The 16,715-nt window shown below is 43.2% G+C and overlaps 1 protein-coding gene across 3 annotated transcripts in view; it reads left to right on the forward strand.

Annotated features, from left to right (window-relative positions):
- Positions 1 to 16,715, forward strand: part of LOC122812911 (transmembrane protein 200A-like) — a 1,305,306-nt gene that overhangs the window by 623,542 nt on the left and 665,049 nt on the right. For all 3 annotated transcript variants that reach the window (XM_044084975.1, XM_044084966.1, XM_044084983.1), the window contains one exon: positions 11,753 to 11,835. The gene's annotated coding sequence lies outside the window, so the exon portion shown is untranslated. The remainder of the gene's footprint in view (positions 1 to 11,752; positions 11,836 to 16,715) is intronic.

A 16,715-nucleotide genomic window follows, 5' to 3' on the forward strand; every position in this document is an offset into this window, starting at 1 on the left:
GTCAGGGGGGCAGCACTCTGCTGGGATAGATATTAGCCCTTTTGGTGGGGAGGGGGGGAACAAGTTTGGGCTGAACCTGTCAGCTAGGATGTTGGCAATGTCTGTGGGTTCGGTGTATTTTTTGTCATTTTGGACTAATTCTGAGCATATCTGGGAATTCCCACCCAGGTTCCTAACATAACTAAAGAAAGCCTTGTGATTATCCTTAGTGTCCTGTGCAATTTTTCTCTCGAAGCTGGCCTTAGATGATTTTATGAGTGCCCGTAGTTTTTTGCTAATACTGATCAGAGATGCCTTCCCTTTTGGGATTTTGCTCTGTCATGTAGTAGCTTCCTCCTTCTATTGTATAGTTTGTTTATGGCTGGGGTCCACCAGACAGGATGTCTGCCTTTGGAGGATTGGGTCTTGGTTTTATTTGTGATTGCACGATCCATGCATTCCTGAAGGTGTTCATAGAATGCGTTTATAAAGGATTTTGTGGTCTGGGCCGTATTATCCAGAGGCCCGGGGGCTTTGAAGGATTCCACCTCGGTTTTGAGGAGTGTGAAATTTGCTTTAGAGAAGTTTTTCACTGTGGTTTTCTGGGCAGGGGGTGGGGTCGGGATGTGAATATCCAGTGAGATTAGTTTATGGTCTGATCTTACCAGTGAGGGATACACTTCTGGTCTGGAGCATAGAGTCCCCATGTTGGTGATGATCAGGTCCAGTATGTTTTCCCCTCTTGTGGGAGTGGTAACAAGTTGTTCCATAGCATTTGAGTTTATAAATTTTAGGAACCTTTGGGCTAGGGTGTTGGAGCTAGAGTAATGCTCCCAGTCTATGTTTGGGTAGTTGAAGTCACCCAATATAATGGTGTTTGGAGAGACCTTCATATTTTCCAGTGTTCTCAGGAAGGCCGAGTGGGGTTCCTGGGTTTGGGAGGGTGGTCTGTAGCAGGCTATAAACTGTAAGGCAGTTTTACCCACTGTTAGTTGCACATGGATAGTCTCTGATGCTTCGTGCTGTGCCACCAACCTGGAGGTGTGGGTATCTTTGACGAATATTGATACTCCCCCTCCTTTTGTGGTACGGCCCAAGTTTTGAGGCAGAAAAGCATGGTATGAGGTATAACCTGGTAGTGCTGGGGTGCTCGAGAGCCTTGAACCAGGTTTCTGTTACTGCACAGATATCGATGTTCTCCATGCTAAGGAGAGTTTGAAAAGCGTGCATCTTGAGGTTTAGACTTCTGGCGTTGAGTAGCATTACTCTTAGTTTCTTATCCCTTGTGATACCTATGGAGGTGGGTTTGTCTTTTGAGCCTTGCCTAAAAATGGCACTATGGGGGTAGCAACAGCCTTTGCCAATATCCGAAAGCCCAGGGGTGACAGGTGCAAGCCGTCCCTAGCGAAGCATCGTGGCTTGTCGAGCATGTCATCCCAGGCTGACAGGCATTGGATCCCCTTTGAATGACACCAATACTTAAGCCAATTGTTGAAATTGATAATCTCGTCTTCATACTGTGGCATCATTCTTGGTGAGGGTAAGATGCTACTCAAGGTCAGGGTCATACCGGCCTGGGCTACATGCCCAGAGAGCTCCTCTATGTCTCTTTTCATGTAGTCCAGGGAGGTCGTCTCAGGTCATTCACACCAGCATGGACAATGACTGAGTCATATTTGTACTTGCCTTGGAGTGACCTGAGTGCTTGTGTTATGTGGCGGATCCTAGCACCCGATAGGCAGCTCACCGTGACCTTCTCCTTGTTCAGCCTGGTGGGCGGGACGTCAGTGTGCCTGATGATAGAGTCACCTATTACAAGTGTATCAGGTGTGTTGTTTAGCCTTAAGGGCTGTGACTGTTCAGCACACTGGCTTTGTGAGCTATGTGTTGCATGTGTTTTGTTTTGGGGTAGCGGTTGCTTGGGTGTCTGCTTTGGAGGTCTCTGCTGCTTAGGCAGATTTTTATTTAGAGCCTCCAAGTATGTTTTGTGTGTTTATGTGTTTGGTTTGCTGTCGTGGTAGGTCTATGTGAGACTGGAATTGTAGTGAGTGTGGTTTCCTTCTCCTCCTGACTGGTTACGCCAGTACTGAGTTGGGAGAGCTTAGCCTCCAGTTTGGCTATATGGTTGCATCTCTCACATGTGTTGGAATTTGTTGGGAGGAGGAGAGGGTTGTCTGTGTACATTAGGCAGTTGTAACATTGCCTCAAGATTCCCAGGTTCACCAGCTGGATCGGAGAGGAGATTGACAACTGACCTTTGGACATGCTAGAATAGTATTGGGAATTCCTTTATAATTGAAAAAGGGCCAATGGGGAACAAGTTACTCAAGGGGAGTTTGTGAGGGTGTAGTGCTTTTAATTTTTTAGTGCTGACTTATATAATTGCTTTAGTGAGCAAGTGCTAGGCTTTAGCAAAGGAATAAGGTGTTTATTATGATTTATATATTATATATATATATATATATATACATATATATATATATGTATATTTATATATATATATATATATATATATATATATATATATATATATATGAAATGTATATTTATATATACACATATATATATATATATATATATATATATATATATATATGTATGTATGTATATATATGCGTGTGTGTATATATATATATATATATATATATATATATATATATATATATATATAGATATAGATATAGATAGATAGACAGATAGATATAGATATATCTTCTTCTTTCGGCTGTTCCCGTTAGGGGTCACCACAGCAGATCATCTGTTTCCATTTCTTCCTGTCCTCTGCATCTTTCTCTAGCATACCAACCACAGCACCCCAAAAAGGCAACCCCCCATTTCTCGGTCACCCACATCCCCCGGAATCTTTTTTAAAGTTTTTTGTCTATCCTTCTAGCATGTCGAGGGATCAGTTGCTAGTGTCATCTCCTGCTCAGCTGGTGAACCTGGGAATATTGAGGCAATGTTACAATTGCCTCATGTACACAGACAACCCTCTCCTCCTCCCACAAAACACAAATACATGCGAGAGATGCAACTATACGGCCAAACTGGAGGCTGAGCTCTCAACATAGGACTGGCAAGACCAGTCAGGAGGGGAAGGTTACCACACACACTATAGACCCAGTCTCACATAGTACCATTACAACCTCAAATCATACACATAAACACACAAAGACATACTCGGAGGCTCTGATCAAAATCTACCAAAACAGCAGAGGCCACCAAAGCAGACACCCAAAAACCACCACCTCAGAACACAACACCTGCAACACATAGACCTCACAGTCAGAGTGTCAAACAGTCACAGCCCTTAAGGCCAAACACAATGCCAGACACACTAGTCATTGGTGACTCCATAGTCAGACACACTGATGTCCCGCTCACCAGACTGAGTAAGGAGAAGGTCACAGTAAGCTGTCTGTCGGGCTAGAATCCGCCACATAACGCAAGCACTCAGGTCTCTCAACAGCAGGTACAAATATGACTTAATCATTGTCCACGCTGGTGTAATCGACCTGAGACGTACCTCCTTGGACTACATGAAAAGAGACATTGAGGAGCTCTCTGATTATGTAGCCCAGGCAGGTATGACCCTGACCTTGAGCAGTATCCTACCTTCACCAAGAATGATGCCACAATACAGAGATAAGATGATCAGCTTTAACAATTGGCTTAAACACTGGTGTCATTCAAAGGGGATCCAGTATCTGTCTGCCTGGGATGACATGCTGGACAAGCCACGCTGCTTCAAGGGACGGCTTGCACCTGTCACCCTGGGATTCGGATATTGGCAAAGGCTCTTGCCACCCCATAGTGCCTTTTTAGGCAAGGCTCAAATTCTAAACCTACCACCCTAGAACACAAAAAGGAAATAAACTACGGCTAATGCTGCTCAATGCCAGTAATCTAAATCTCAAAATGCCTTTTCGAGGCCCTTCTCAGTATGGAGAACATCGATGTCTGTGCTGTGACAGAAACCTGGTTCAAGGCTCCTGAGAGCACCCCAGCTATCAGGTTTTACCTCATATCATGCTTCCGGCCCCAAAATCAGGAAAATACGAAGAGGGGAGGGGGGGTATCCATATTCATCAAGGACACCCACACCTCAAGACTGGTGGCAGCATGATGCATCGGAGACCATCCAGGTGCAATTAACCGTAGGCAAGACTGCTCTGCAAATAGTAGCATGTTACAGGCCACCCTCACAAACTCAGGAACCTCACATGGCCTTCCTGAAAACACTAGAGGGGATAAATGTATCACCAAACACCATCATACTAGGTGACTTCAATTACCCAAATATAGACTGGGAACACTACTCAAGCCCAAACACCCTAGCCCAAAAGTTCCTGGAATTCATAAACTCAAATGCCATGGAACAACTAGTCACCATTCCCACAAGAGGAGATAACATACTCGATCTCATCATCACGAACATGGGAGCACAATGTCCAACACCGTAACTATACCCCTCACTGGTGAGATCAGATCACAAACTAATCTCGCTGGAGGTCCTCATCCCACCCCACCTGAAATAAAAAGACCACAGTAAAGAACTTCCCAAAAGCCGACTTCACACTTCTAAAGACTAGTGTGGTCTCCTTTAAGGCCCCGAGCCGGCGGAAAACAGTACTCAAGCCGCTGAATCACTTACAAATGCCTTCTACCAGCACCTGCAGGACTGCATGGATAAGGCAATCCCAAGCAAAACAAAGACTCTTTGTACCAAAGGCAAGCGTCCAGTCTGGTGGACCCCAGCCATAAACAAACTCTACAACAAAAGGAGGAAGCTACTACAAGATAGAGCAAAATCCTTAAAAGGTAAGACACCCTTGATCACTATAAGTAAAAAACTAAGAGCTCTCATAAAATCATCCAAAGCAAATTTCGAGAGAAAAATAGCTAAAGACTCAAAAGACAATCATAAGGCCTTCTTTAGCTATGTTAGAAACCTAGGAGGAAACTCCCAGATATGCTCAGAACTAGTTCAAAATGATGTGAAGATTACTGATCCTACAGACATTGCCAACATACTGGCTGACAGGTTCAGTGCAAACTTCTCACCCCTCTCCAAAAGGAGAGATATCTATACGAAATGATTGCAGCCCCCAAACATCTCCAGCGCCCAAGTGAGAACTGCTCTCTCCAAAGCAAAAAACACAGCATCCATGGGACCTGATGGTGTCCCCGGCTGTGTGCTCCACGAACTCAATGAGGAATTAAACCCACAGCTAGGACAGCTGTTTAATCAAAGTCTTACCTCTGGATACGCCCAGGGGTGGCACTGCAACTGTGGTCCCACTTCACAAAGGCGGTGCCTCCACCGACCCTGGTAATTACCGCCCATTAGCTTGACAAGCCTTATCTGCAAAGCCATGGAGAGGATCATAATGGACCTCATAAATAAAGACATTGGGAATTTGCAGACTTTGGATCCAACCCAGTTTGGCTTTGTCAAAGGCAGATCATGCCTTTTAAACTTGGTTGACTTTTTGAAAAAGTCACCAAAGCCATTGATGAGGGAAAGGCAGTCCATACAGCCTACCTCGATCTGGCTAAGGCCTTCGATACAATACCCCACTCGGGCATCATTGAAAAACTCATCAGCTTAAATGTTAACCCATACATCACAAGATGGGTTGCAAACTGGCTGAGTGACAGAACCCACAGGGTCAGAGTTGCTGGCGCCATGTCAGACTCAAAGCCTGTCACAAGTGGTGTCCCACAGGGCTCAGTCCTGGGCCCACTCTTGTTTGGCATCTACTTTTCTGAAGTACAAGCAAACACAGGAGGGTTATGGCTGACAAAGTTTGCAGATGACTGCAAACTGGGCGCTATAGTAGAAAACACATCTGACACAGATATCCTTCAGAAGGGTCTCACAGAAACGGATAACTGGTGCCAGAGCCACGGCCTAAAGTTAAATGCCAAAAAATGCATAGTCATACCCTTCGGGAAAAACAAGGTTACCCTAGCTACCAAATAGGAGGCAATCCACTGAGCACAGAAGAAGTTATCAGGGACCTGGGGACCCAGGTTGATAGTAGTCTGTCATTCGACACCCATGTAGCTAAAGTAGTTAGGAAGACCTTCTACATTGCCCACCTTATCATGAAGGGATTCTCATCTAGATCAAGGGAGGTTATAGTCTCCCTTTACTCATCACTCATCAGACCAATGATTGAGTACAATGCCCCATTTGGAATGTATCTGACCCGACACTTGCAGCAGCTGGAGAGGCCACAAAGTTCCTCACCAAAAGGATAAAGGGTCTCAAAAATCTATCCTATGCTGCCCGACTGAAAGAACTCCAGCTCTATTCAGTCGCCACCGCTTGCTCAGAGGTGACCTTTGCCTAACATACAAGGCCATGTCAAACCCAGATTTGATGAATATGCTTCACCTCAAAAATCTAGATCCATCAGAGCCACAAGGGCGGGAGACTTAAACCTTGACACGGCTATTAATAGGACGTGCTGGAGGGATAGATTCATCACCCAAAGACTCCCTATGCTGTGGAACAGAATCCCGGTACATGTGAGGCAGAGCACCTCGCTGGCCTTGTTCAAGAGAAATCTTGACCAATGGATGGGAGATCGCAGATATACCCCAGGGATTACCTCAGTGTCACTGCTCGACAGAGGCACAGCAAAATAATGGGTATAGTTCCCCATACTAAAGGGGTGGCGTAAGCCACAAAACGATGGGCTAGGCTTGTAAATGCCCTCGGGCAGATAGCCTAGTATGAACCTATGAACCTATGAACCTATTTTCTCACCACATCCATAAACCTTAACTTAGGCCTTCCTCTTTTCCTCTTACTTGGCAACTTCATCCTTAGCATCTTTTTCCCAATATACCGAACATCCCTCCTCAGCATATGTCCATACCAATGTAATCTTGCCTCTCTGGCTTTGTCTCCAAACTGTCCAACCTGAGCTGACCCTCTAATATAGTTATACCTAATCCTGTCCACCCTCGTCACACCCAGTACAAATCTTAACATCTTAACTCTGCCACATCCAGCTCTAACTCCTGCCTTTTTGTCAATGCCACTGTCTCCAACCCATATAACATAGCTGGTCTCACTACCCTCTTGTAGACCTTCCCTTTCACTCTTACTGGTACTTGTCTGTCACAAATCACTCCTGACACTCTTCTCCACCCACTCCATCCTGCCTGTACTCTCTTCTTCACCTCTCTTCCACTTTCATTAAACACTCTGGTTAAAAATTCTTCCACAGGTATGTCATCTGGACCAACAGCCTTTCCATTCTTCATCCTCTTCATAGCTATCCTGACTTCCTCCTTGCTAACTGATTCACTATCCCCACATCATCCAACCTTCTCTCTCTCTCATTCTCTTCATTCATCAGCCCCTCAAAGTGCTCTTTCCATCTGCTCAACACACTCTCCTCACTTGTGAGTACGTTTCTCTCATTATCCTTTATCACCCTTACCTGCTGCACATCTTTCCTAGCTCAGTCCCTTTATCTAGCCAATCGGTACAGGTCCTTTTCTCCCTCCTTAGAGTCCAACCTTTCATATAACACATCATACGCCTTATCCTTAGCCTTCGCCACCTCTCTCTTTGCCATGCACCTTATCTCCTTATATTTTTGTCTACTTTCTTCATCTCTCTGACAGTCCCACTTCTTCTTCACCAACCACTTTCTCTGTATACTTTCCTGTACTTCCTCATTCCACCACCAGGTCTCCTTGTCCTTCCTGTGTCCAGATGTCACACCAAGCACCTTTCTAGCTGTTTCCCTTACTAGCTCTGCTGTAGTTACCCAGCTATTCAGTAACTCTTCACTCCCACCCAGTGACTTTCTTAACTCTTCCCTTAACTCCACCTCACAATCACCCCTTTTCAGTTTCCACCATTTGATCCTTGGTGCTGCCCTCACATTCCTCCTTTTCTTGATCACCGTCATTCTACAGACCACCATTCTATGCTGCCTAACTTCACTTTATCCTGTCACCACTTTACAGTCCCCAATCTCCTTCAAACTGGCCCTCCTGCATAGGATATAATCAACCTGTGTGCATCTTCCTCCACTCTTGTGTGTCACCCTATGCTCCTCCCTCTTGTTAAAATATGTATTCACCACAGCCATGTCCATCCTTTTTGCAAAATCCATTACCATCTGACCTTCTGCATTCCTTTTCTTAACACCATACCTACCCATCATCCCCTCTGTTCCCTTCACCAGCATGCCCATTGAAATCTGCTCCAGTCACCATTCTCTCACCCTTGGGTACAGTCATCACCACTTCATCCAACTCACTCCAAAATTTTTCTTTCTTTCTCATCCATTGCTCACCCAACTTGTGGAGCATATACACTAACAACATTCATCATTACACCATTAATTTTCATCTTCATAAACATCACTCTATCCGACACTCTTTTCACCTCCAAAACACTGTTGGCATACTGTTCCTTCAGGATAACCCCTACCCCATTGCTCCTCCCATCCACACCATGATAGAACAATTTGAACCTGCCTCCGATACACCTAGCCTTACTCCTCTTCCATATGGTCTCTTGCACGCACAATATATCAACCTTCCTTCTGTCCATCATATTAGCTAGCTCTCTCCCTATACCTGTCATACTGCCAACATTCAAAGTTCCTACTCTCACTACCACATTCCTAACCTTTCTCCCCTGTTACTGCCTTTGGGCATGCCTTCCCCCTCTTCTTCTCCTTCTCCTTTGGCCAACAGTAGCCCAATTTCTGCCAGCACCCTGTTGGCTAACAGTACTGGTGGTGGTCGTTGTTAACCCGGACCGTGACCGATCCGGTATGTAAATCTGTACTGTCATCCACATATATCATTTGGCAAACTTTTACACTGGATGCCCTTCCTGACGCTACCCTCCCCTTTTATCCAGGCTTGGGACCGGCACAAAGAAATGCACTGGCTTGTGCATCCCTAATGGCTGGGTCATTTATATATATGTATATATATAGATATATATATATATATATATATATATATATATATATATATATACACATACATATAGATATATATCTATATATATATATATATATATATATATATACGTATAGATATATATCTATATATATGTGTATATGTATATATATATATATATATATATATATGTATATCACCTAGTAAGTAACATATCTGTACTGTAAGTTCATGCCAAAGTGTTCTCGGGTCATTATTACTGTTTCTGTCTCCTCCCTATACTTTGTTTGGATTCAGTTTGCATAGTTCTTTTTAAGCATAATTTAATTTGATTTCATTATCTGAGGTTACCTGGATGTCACTGTAACAATTTATCACCTCTTTTATGGAATCAAACTACTGTGCATAAGATTTTGTAAATATATCTATAACCTGTTGTGCCTGAGAATGAATTTTTGAATCTACACACAGTTTATCAGTTCCTAGTACATCTTATGCATCTGTAAAATGTTTTCCTATTATGCTCAATATCTATATAAATTTTCCTCAATTTTTTCTTGATCTTGTCTCACACTATATTTAATTTGTTTTTCAAAGTCATAGTTCAACATTTTTCCATTACTTATATATTTTTTGTGTATCAACTTAATCAAGTATCTTGTTCTTATGGAAATACATCCTGTTGATGTTTTTTGTACCTAGATCTTGATGTTAAAAATGTTGTTAATGATTTTTTTGCATTCAAGCAGTTTCTGTTTCAAAACTTTCATTTCTTCTGCAGTTTTTCCACTGAACACGTCACGTCAGGTAGCTTTACATAGTTTCATAGTTTCATAGTGTAGTACTAGGCTGTCTTCCCTGGGGCATTTGTAAGCCTAGCCATAGTGATGTGGCTTTTGCCACCCCATGAAATGGTACAAAAATGTACAGAATAAATTTAGAATACTGTGCCTCTGTCTAGTAGTGACACAATGAAGGTCCCCTTGTATAATAGAATTAGTTTACTGTGCCCCTGTCTAGCAGTGACACAGATGTGACCCATGGGGTAAACTTACGATCTCCCATCTACTCATCAAGATTTCTCTTGAAAAGAGTCAGTGAGGGGCTCTGCCTAATACGAACTGGGATCCTGTTCCAAAGCATGGGAAGCCTCTGGGTTATGAATCTATCCCTCCAGCATGTCCTATTCATACTTGTGCCGAGGTTTAAGTCTTTAGCTCTCGTGGTCCTGATGGATTTGGATTTTCTGAGGTGGAGCATGTCCATCAGATCCTGATTGGACATGGCCTTGTACGTCAGGCAGAGATCACCTCTGAGCAGGCGGAATGCTACTGAATAGAGCTGAAGTTTCTTTAGTCTGGCAGAATAAGACATATGTTGGAGACCCATGATCCTCTTGGTGAGGTACTTTTGTGGTCTGTCCAGCTGTTGTAAATGACGGGTGAGGTACATACCAAATGGGGCATTGTACTCAATCATGGGTCTGATGAGGGAGGAATATAGGGGTACAATGACATCCTTGGATCTGGATGTGAATCCCTTCATGATGAGGTGTGCAAGGTAGAATGTTTTTCTAACCACTTTGGCAACGTGGGTGTCAAATGAGAGGTCGCTGTCGACTTGGGTCCCTAGGTCTCTGATTACTTTTTCCATACTCAGTGGGTTGCTGTCTGTGTGATAATTTGTGGGTACTTTGTTTTTCCCAAAGGGGATGACTATACATTTTTGGCATTTAGTTTAAGGCCGTGACTCCGGCACCAGTTGTCTGTTTCTGTGAGGCCTTTTTGTAGGATGTGTGTGTCTGCTGGTGTACCGACTATGGCGCCTAGTTTGCAGTCATCTGCGAACTTTGTCAGCCACAGCCCTCCCATGTTTGCTTTAACATCTGAGAAATAAATGCCGAACGAGAGGGGTCCCAGGACAGATCCCTGTGGGACACCACTTGTGACTGGCTTTGAGTCTGACATTGCTCCAGCGATTTTAACTTTATGGGTTCTGTCCTTTAGCCAGTTTGCAACCCATCTAGTGACATAAGGGTTTACTTTTAAGCTGTTGAGCTTATCTATGATCCCTGAGTGGGGTATTGTGTCGAAGGCCTTAGCCAAGTCCAGGTATGCTGTATGGACTGCTTTGCCCTCATCAATGGCTCTAGTGACTGTTTCGAAAAAGTCAACCAGGTTTAAAAGGCAGGATCTGCCCTTTACAAAGCCGAACTGGGTGGGGTCAAGTGTCTGTAGGTCCCCTATGTCTCTGTTTATGAGTTCCATAATGATTCTTTCCATAGCTTTTCAGACCAGGGTGGTTAAGCTTATGGGGCGGTAGTTTCCATGGTCTGTAGAGGCACCCCCCTTGTGGAGTGGGACCACTGTTGCTGTACGCCAGTGTTCAGGTACATATCCCGAAGTAAGGCTAAGGTTAAATAGCATTTTTATGTCTGGGTTTAGCTCCTCTTGGAGTTCACGTAACACGCAACCCGGGATACCGTCAGGTCCCATTGATGCTGTGTTTTTGCTTTGTTTAGGGCGGTTCTCACTTGGAGTGACTGTTTTGCTTCCATATCATCTGTTATTAACCTTCTATGCATTGGTTTAGATTTCAGTTTGGCAGAATTGTCTAGCAACAAATTAACCCTTATAACCCCATGATCACTGCACATTAATGGTGGTAAAACTTGACATGAAGTAACAGTAATTTTTTTAGGAAACAAACAGTGTCTAACAAGTTCTTTTTATATGTGTTATTACTGATGCTAGTTTAAAGCAGATGACACAGGTGATTGTTTAACATTCAGTCCTGATTATCTGATTGTATTTTTTTCTCATTTTAGAAAGAAAACTTTCTGGTTTAATTTGCTATTACTCCTGATTCATGGTCAAGAAAGAAACTAAGGGACCTGATTTGTCTAACATAGTAAGTAAGGCCTTATTAAGTTTAATTCTATTGGCTGACAAAAAAGCAATTAGCAATTACTAGAAAATGGAAGTCAAAGTCTAAACCAATTGTATTTGAAGTAATGAATATTGGAAAAGAGGTAAAATAACTGGAAAAACAAATCTTTTGAAAAGAGAGAGAGTAAATTACATAGAAGTAAATGGAAGGTGTGGAACAGTACATGCAGAATAATGTTCAAGAGGAGGAGTGATGTTTACTGGAAGGTAGCAATTTATGTAATGTTGAACAGATAGTTATATAGAAAGAAAAAATATGTGATGTATAATGTATGCAAATAGAAAAAAAAATCATATGATTATTTTTTTTTTCTGTTATGTTTGCCTCTGTCTTTAGTGATAATCTAATAAAGGTGTATAAATAAATAAAGAAAAAAGCTAAGGGTTATTAAGGCAGGCCAAGACTTCTGGCAGCATCACAGTAGCTCCAGGATTCCCTAGGCCAGGTGCTTGAAGCCAAAAAAAAGACCGAAACTCTGGGAGAAGAGCAAATCTCGAAAATCACTCTTCTCCTTTAAACTTTTTAATTTTTTCTGGGGTGGTAGCCCCCCCTGCACCCTCATACTCCCTGAGCTTCTATATACTAACTTCAAGATCAACTTACCTGGGAGAAAAGAGAATATTCTAAGAAATGGCCATCTTGGTGCATGCAAATCTGTTTTGCCAGCCATTCACTTTCCTTGTTTAGAAACTCACTCTAGCGGGTCCCAGGATTTCAAATTGATACCTAGCTCCAGTGCTATTAGGATGTTGTTCTAAATACATGCCTCCATACTGACAAACTTCACTGAGTTTAAAGCCTTTTTCTTTTGTAAGTCTGAATTGGCTAGACAAAGATGAATGTGTTAACTAGAATTACTTAAACAGCTGCACCTGTTTCCTTCACAATAAAACCTAAACACCCAACAGCTGTATCATATTTAAATGAACTTGTTTGTCTTTTCCCGGTTAGGGGTTGCCACAGTGGAACTCCAGTCTGCTAATGATTGGCAGTCTATTTTTATGGTGCCGAGTTGCCAGCCCGACACCCAACTTTCAGTGAAGGCACGCCCATTCACGCATGCCTTTCGGAGGCCACTCGACTGCAGGGAGGACATGCAGACTCCACACAGATGGCACTCCAGTTGAGAATCGAACAGGAGAACCTCTTGCTGTGAGGCAACAATGCTACCGCTGTACCACCGCAGCTTATCATATTTAAATGAACTAACGGTCAATATTATAGTAGAGACATTTCATAGTGTTTATGCAGTAAATTAATTAGCTACTTTGAGTTAATGTATTTCATCACTTACCTCTCTTTAACTTTTGCGTACCTCTATTTATTCTCATTATTTTTTACAAGAAAGCAAATCCAATGTTTAACAGAAATTGAGTAAGGATCCAGACTAATTTCTTCTGATTCACTTCAGTCACTACACATGTGAGGGACCCCCATACACTTAAATTTCTTTAAGTGTTTCTAGATGCAAGAAGATTTTTTAAACACCACAAACAGCACAGCCTTATGGATAACTAAAGCTGTATTAAAAAAATGTGCTTATATAATTGCATCTATTTAGATACTGCTTCCCATCTCAGAGAATATGCTTTTTTTTCTTAACTGGACAATAGAGTATTATACAGTAGTTTTTCAGTGTTGCTGTTGTAAATAGAGGCACATTAAACAGGCGTGGACTTTCTACTATCCCGTGTTATATTCTGTGTGGCACTTCACACTTGCTAAAGTTGGACCCCATAGTGTTGCATATTTTTATAATACGGTTGACTAGCAGCATTTGGAGCCTTCTTTCTCTTAACTGCTAGTTTATGGTGTCAGGTTTTTTTTCTATCTAATAAGTGTCTGCCATTGCTATGCTGTTAACATGCACTCCCAGGTGAATACCCTTGAATTAGTAGCTTCTCCCAGTAGAACAGTGCTCTTTAATGTTTGCGGGTGTTTGAGCAGTGCTTTCACGCACACTGTTATGACCCCTAACCAAACTATATCTGAGTCTGTTTTTGTTTTTTAAGTATCACTCGCAGTCCATGGTTGTTTTTACTACTGAATACCTGCCTGGCAGTTTTACCTCGAGGAGTGCAAGCCCAGGGCAGTGTACGAGGCATGCTTCCTTCAAGTGAAGGCTAGTGTTCTTTATTTTTGGCATTAGTGTCATTCACATTACTCCTACATTTTGTGATTTCAGCATTTAAGCACCTTGTCTAATTGGAGAGAAAAGCACTGACTTCTGTCACTTACTGCTCATAGAACAGTTGTAATTTCTTGACTGGAGTCATATTTCATTTAAGCTCATAAGACTGCTGCTTTCATAAAGGCTATTTGACCAAGTCTCAATTGTACTTTATTCACATGAATTCACTGATGTTCTTCGTGTTTCACTGTTGCAGTCATCACCTGTGGGTTATCCCTGCTGTGGTAGCCCTCGGCCGGCCCGAATACCAGAGTCAGTGTTTTTCTGCGTCAGATGCTGTCGCTTGTTGACTGACATCAGGTCGTCAGTGCTATAAAGCAAGGCAGCTGATGCCATTACATAAGTCTTTCTTGCTGTGGCGCTCGTAACAGAAGCATTTTGCAAGTGTGCCTGTCGGTCGCTACCAGAGCTTAAATTTCAGCTGAAAACTTCTAAAGCTAAGTACCCCATTGGGGATCCTTTTTTCTTGCACTAGCCAATGTCTGAAAAAGTTAACAATTGTTTCTCCTGTGGTAAGCAGATCCCACACTGAGACTTTCCATTCATACTGCGTCACTTGTTTAGGCCCAGACCATGATGTCCCCCGTTGCCGGTTCTGTGCCCTCTTTAATGCGAGAACCATTCATCGTAGAGCTCTTATCGTAGACAGGTATTTTCATCTTCTGTCTTCACATTCCGAAATAGCATCTGTCAGCCAGCAATCCGTAGACATTCCAAAAAAACGTAGAGATAAAGATAGAGACAGACCACACAAGGCCAAGCCTTCCGACGATGCTACCAGTAAGGTAGTCAGTTCTCCAGAATTCAGTGAGGCGCATTTGCAGCCCCTGATGCCTGATACAATATCTATGCAGGCCTCTACCAAGACCCTTTCAGAGTCCGGTATGCCGCAGAAATCTTCCTCATCTTCTGAGCCTTTGGCTGTCTTTGCCTTGGTTGGGTCCGGAGCTGTGATGCAGGCACCGGCTTCAGAGGAGGCCTCTCGCACTACTGATTCTAAACAAAAAAATGATGTCCTCTCATCCGACTACCATTTCTCTCAGACCGATGGATACTCTTAGGCCTAGACACCAGGCCACTCCTAGAAAATACACCTCTAGTCTCCGTCTTACTCCTACTCCACCTCCCCAAGCCCAAATGCTTAAGATGGCAGAGGATCTTATCTCCCTTATCGGGGGTAGTCAGGCCACATCTTCTAAAAGGAAAAGACGCCCTTCTCCTGAAATACTGTCAGAGCAGGATTCTGAGGAATCTGATTATTCAGTTTTTGAAGAGGAACAACAACCTCTTACTGCTTATGAAGACTCACATGCAGAGGAATTCATTCCTTCTGCCTCCCCACCAGAAGACCTTTCCTTTGGGGAAACCTTCACACCCTCAGGGAACATTTCCACTGGGAATCTCAGGACTTCCCTCAGTCTAAAAAAAGACTAAGAGAGTTTATAGACCTGCCCCAAGAGAGTTTATAGACCTGCCCCAGCACAGATCCCTGGCCACCCCCCCTATTTTAAAAGTGGTGGATGATGTCTTCCATGAATCCAGCTTAGCCCCTGATGCCCTCTCACCTGCTCTCACTAAACCTGACAGGTATTACAGAGTACCAGATTCTCACAAATACCTGTACAGAAATCCTACTGCAGACCTGGAGGTCATTACACAGGGACCAAAAGGAGCTAAATTTAGTTCTGCAAAGAATCCTATCCCTTCTGACAAGGAATACAGAGCTCTGGACAGATGGGGTAAAAAAGTATACATCTCTGCAACCTTAGCTATCAGAGCACTCAACTGTCAGTTCCATATGTTAAAATATCAGCAACACACTTTAGAACTGTTAAAACAAAAGATTTCTTCCTTTCCTGACTGTGCCAATACAAAAGAGTTAGCAGATTTACTGCACTCTACTTGTCAAGTGGCCAAACACTCTTTGCACTGTGGATATGATGCACTAGAAGCCTCAAGCAGGGCAGCAGTGTCAGGATCTGTCATTAGGAGGCATGCATGGTAGAAGGAACATCCTCTCCCTGATCATGTCAAGTCTAAATTAATTGATGCACCCTTGGATAAGGACCGCTTGTTTGGGATAAAAGCAGAAGAGGAGCTTAAAAAGATGGAAGACAAAGCAAAATCTATGCAAACAGTAAAAGATTTTTTCAAGTCCAACCTCCCAGGTTCAGCAGGAATTTCCCGTCTAAGCACTGGTCCTTTCCTGTACCTAGTAGACAGGGGCAAGGTAAGCCCTGCAGGGACAGACCACCCAGGCCTTTATCCCAGGGACAGCAGAGAAGCAAACAGGCAAAAGCTTTTATTCCAGACTATTCCTTGTTCCCAGAAAAGAGGGCACTTGGCACTCCATCCTGGATCTATCCATTCTGAACACCTCCCTGGTGGTCCCCAAATTCAGAATGCTTACTTTGCAGCAGCTGCTGCCTATGCTGACAAAAAATGCCTGGTTAGTGACCCTAGACCTAAAGGATGCCTACCTCTACATTCTCATAAGGGAATCCTGCAGGAAATTCCTGCACTTCAGGGCAGGCTCACAACACTTTCAGTTCTCTGCACTACCCTTTGGCTTATCAACTGCTCCCAGGGTATTCACCTAATTGCTTAGCCCTGGCCATAGCATTTTGCAGACAGAGAAATGTTCAGATTA

This window comes from Protopterus annectens, chromosome 1.part1, assembly GCF_019279795.1.
Source record: "Protopterus annectens isolate FY-2018-M chromosome 1.part1, PAN1.0, whole genome shotgun sequence".
Taxonomy (NCBI): domain Eukaryota; kingdom Metazoa; phylum Chordata; order Ceratodontiformes; family Protopteridae; genus Protopterus; species Protopterus annectens.